This window comes from Littorina saxatilis, linkage group LG6 (genome assembly GCF_037325665.1).
Source record: "Littorina saxatilis isolate snail1 linkage group LG6, US_GU_Lsax_2.0, whole genome shotgun sequence".
NCBI lineage: Eukaryota > Metazoa > Mollusca > Gastropoda > Littorinimorpha > Littorinidae > Littorina > Littorina saxatilis.
The window spans coordinates 37,107,720-37,112,237 of NC_090250.1; positions in this window are offsets into that span (position 1 = coordinate 37,107,720).

Sequence of the window (4,518 nt, forward strand, 5' to 3'; positions counted from 1 at the left end):
TTTTCTGCAGCAGGTACCACTGTACCACAGAACCAACGCGCGCCGCCAGTAGGTGACATGCCACCGCTGGACTGTTACCGCAATTCTCGTGTGTTACGTGCATTATCGCTCACTCGGCACAGCGCGCGCCTTAAAGAAGCTTAATTTCACCCTCAGTGTTATGAAGAGTTGGTGGTCTAGGGGACCCGGGTTCGATTCCCGGCGGCAACTCCTAACTTTTTTTTTCTTTTTTTCGGTAAATTCTTGTTTACTATTGTTTATTATGAACGTTTTAATGTTTGATTTCTGCTCTAATGATTTTTTTTCAATGTGTACAATAAATAAATAAATAAATATATATATATTTTTTTTTTTTTTTTTTTTAATTCAATCCTAGGCCTGCGGGCCCTTTCAAGTATACCTGTAACATTTCACAGACCAACCAAATAACAATTGAACATGGAATAACACACTGCCGCAATAACACTGTTGGATAACACAGGAGTAAGCACCAATAATGCACTAGAGGCACCGATATAAAGCCAATAGGCACAAACTTAACCAAAATAGGCCCCGATTTAACAGGGACACAGCACCAATATGACCGTTTCGGCCCAGAATGGTTCAGTAACAAATAAGAACCAACTTAACAAGAGCGCTTTTAAAGGTCCTTGTCTACATTTTTAGACCCAAATCACCGCCATTTGACCACCCTAAGCATTCAAACTGATCCCCGGCGCAGACTCTATTGTCTACAAACAACAACAACAACAACAACAACAACAACAACAACAACAACAACAACAACAACAACAACAACAACAACAACAACAACAACAACAACTACAACTTGATACACCCTCTCAAGTTTTTTTTTTAATCACAAACTGACTGAGAGCGCCAAGCCAATGTAGCTTGCAGCGCAGAACGGACGCGCCGGGTGACATGCCAATCATTTCGTCAGTACTGTGGTGGACGCCGCTCACAATTATTGTCAATTCACGTGCTTTTCGTTTTTTGTGTGCAGTACATTCTCCCGGCGCTAAGCGCGGCACAGTGGCGGCGGTTTTAAATTGACAGACGCGCTATTCTTCCTTTCACTGTGTAACTTGTCTAATAGGTTGCCCATCCAAACACACGCACACCACACAGCGCGCGCTTGAAATAAGCACCAATAATGCACTAGAGGCACCGATATAAAGCCAATAGGCACAAACTTAACCAAAATAGGCACCGATTTAACAGTGACACAGCACCAATATGACCGTTTCGGCCCAGAATTGTTCAGTAACAAATAAGAACCAACTTAACAAGACCGCCCATCGCCATTTTCAAACTGATCAGCAGAGTCTATTATCTACAAATATCAACACTGTCAAATATCAATGTCTTTTCATTCCATCCCGTGTACTACTACTACTGGGGTACTCGCGCGCAAGCAAAACTCAGCCAGCTCTAAAACAAACTGATCCCATGCAAAAATCGTGCTGACCTCGGCGGCCTTCAACTGTTGTAGACAAGTTTGAAATGTCTTTCAGCTATACGGGAGGACCCTTCTCCAACACGGAAAGAGTCTCATGTCACCTTTTGCATGATTTTCAACTTTTTTTACATTTTTCTAAAGAGTTTTTTATGCTCTATCCAGTGTTGAAATCCGTTTTAAAAAAGAGCGAAAATTGACGGAGTTATAAGTCGCTGATTGACACTGTTCCAACACAGACTTTTCTCAAGCAGGTACCACTGTGCCACAGAACCAACGCGCGCCGCCAGTAGGTGACATGCCACCGCTGGACTGTTACCGCAATTCTCGTGTGTTACGTGCATTATCGCTCACTCGGCACAGCGCGCGCCTTAAAGAAGCTTAATTTCACCGTCAGTGTTATGAAGAGTTGGTGGTCTAGAGGAATCGCCTTGCGACTATGGCCAAGGTGATCCGGGTTCGAGTCCCGGCGGCAACTCCAAACTTTTTTTGCTTTTTTTCCTCTAAATTCTTCTTTACTATTGTTTATTATGAACGTTTGATTGTTTGATTTGAGTCTAATAATTTCTTATTATTGTGTAAAATAAATAAATAAATAAATAACTTATAATTTTTTTTTTTTTTTCACTGTTGGATTCCACTTCATAACCCTAACCTTGAACACTAGCACCAATTTAACGCTGCCAATTTAACGCTGCCCAGAAGGCACCCATTTAACACTCCACGAGCACCCATTTAACACACAGCACACAAGAACCAATTTAACGCTGCCCAGAAGGCACCGATTTAACACTCCACAAGCACCAATTTAACACACAGCACACAAGAACCAATTTAACGCTGCCCAGAAGGCACCGATTTAACTTTGTTTTTTTTTTCTCCAAAAATGTTGTTAAAGTACTCGTTTTCGACCTCGACCTTTACCGCTATGTTATATAACTTTGCCTCTAACCTTTTTTTCGCCAAAATTGTTGTGTCAGTAGCGTCCGTGTGGGCTCCGGGTCCGTATTTGACCAGAAAAAAAAATCCAATTTTTTTTACCGGCAAAAAACTTCACTCGCCTGCCCTAGCACGGAGCCGCCCCACTAAAACACAGCTTTTGGCTCTGGGCCGCCGGTTAACCTGAACACGCTCTAACTTTTGATGTACATGTTTTTTCCACAAACTTTTTCGGTCAGAGGCGTCCGCGTGGGCCCCGGGTCCGTATTTGAAAGAGAAAAAAAATCAAATTTTTTTTACCGGCAAAAACCTTCACTCGCCTGCCCTAGCACGGAGCCACCCCACTAAAAACACAGCTTTTGCTCTACTACTGGGCCGCCGGTTAACCTCGACATGCTCTAACTTTTGATGTACATGTTTTTTCGCCAAACTTTTTCGGTCAGAGGCGTCCGCGTGAGCTCACCAGCCGTATTTGAAGAAGAAAAAAATTTGAAATTTTTAAGGGCAAAAAAGTTCACTCGCCTGCCCTAGCACGGAGCCGCCCCACTAAAACACAGCTTTTGCTCTACTGGGCCGCCGGTTAACCTCGACATGCTCTAACTTTTGATGTACATGTTTTTTCGCCAAACTTTTTCGGTCAGAGGCGTCCGCGTGAGCTCACCAGCCGTATTTGAAGAAAAAAAAAAATTTGAAATTTTTAAGGGGAAAAAAGTTCACTCGCCTGCGCCAGCACGGAGCCACCCCACTAAAAACAAACACAGTAGCTTTTACCTCGGTTCACTGTCGGTTCACCTCGACCTTTACCAGGCTCTAACTTTTGATGTACATGTTTTTTCGCCAAACTTTTTCTGTCAGAGGCGTCCGCGTGGGCTCCGGGTCCGTATTTGACAAGAAAAAAAAATCAAATTTTTTTACCGGCAAAAACCTTCACTCGCCTGCCCTAGCACGGAGCCACCCCACTAAAACACAGCTTTTGCTCTACTGGGCCGCCGGTTAACCTCGACATGCTCTAACTTTTGATGTACATGTTTTTTCGCCAAACTTTTTCGGTCAGAGGCGTCCGCGTGGGCTCCGGGTCCGTATTTCACCACACAAAAAAATTGAATTTTTGGACCTGCAAAATCGTTCACTCGCCTGCCTGCCTGCCTGCCTGCCTGCCTGCGCTAGAATCGTCGGCGTAGTAGCTGGTAAGTTTGGCCAAATTTTGTTTAATTTTTCGACCTCGACCTTTACCGCTATGTTATATTATAACTTTGCCTCTGACCCTTTTTTCGCCGCCAAACTTTTCCTGTCAGAGGCGTCCCCCGCTCCGGAGACTTGTTCCTTACCACGCACGACCTTTGCCACTACTGACGGCCCTTCATTTTTCGTCAGTACCTCCCCCGTGCCAGGAGTGGGTAAGTTGCCTGCTGCCTTCCTTGGATCAGCGTGGTGGACAGCCTTAGTTTCTCATGCTCCCTCTCTGGAATCGAACCCTATTGATAATACTATCATAAGCCACAAACGAAACAGGAGTAGTCAAGCTCTGTTTACCAAACAAAACAGTAGTAACCAGCCGCCCTAAGTACAAAAAAAAAAAAAACCCAACCATGCCGACGATTCTAGGTCGCCGCACGTCCGTCCTCCACATCAGTATAGATCCGCCGCGTCACCTGGGTAGGGTCCCGACACTGAATGTGTTTAAAATGTACGAAATTTGGACCAGGCATCCAGGATGACTTGAAAAGTGTGGTGGGGGGCCTTAGGGCGACTCTGTCTGCCCAATCCATTTTGGTAAAAGTTCCCGCCTTTTTCTCGTTTTGGGGACTTAAGTTACTTTTGGGCCCAACCACGACCTTTACCAGGCTATAACTTTGGATGTAAACGCTTTTTTCGAAAAACTGTTGATGTCAGAGGCGTCCGCGTGAGCTCACCAGCCGTATTTGAAGAAGAAAAAAAATGGAAATTTTTAAGGGCAAAAAAGTTCACTCACCCTACTGAGCGCCAGCACGGCGCCGCTACCCGTAGTAGTAGCAGCAGTACTATACCAGTAATCCACCTCGACCTTTACCAGGCTCTAACTTTTGATGTACATGTTTTTTCGCCAAACTTTTTCGGTCAGAGGCGTCCGCGTGAGCTCA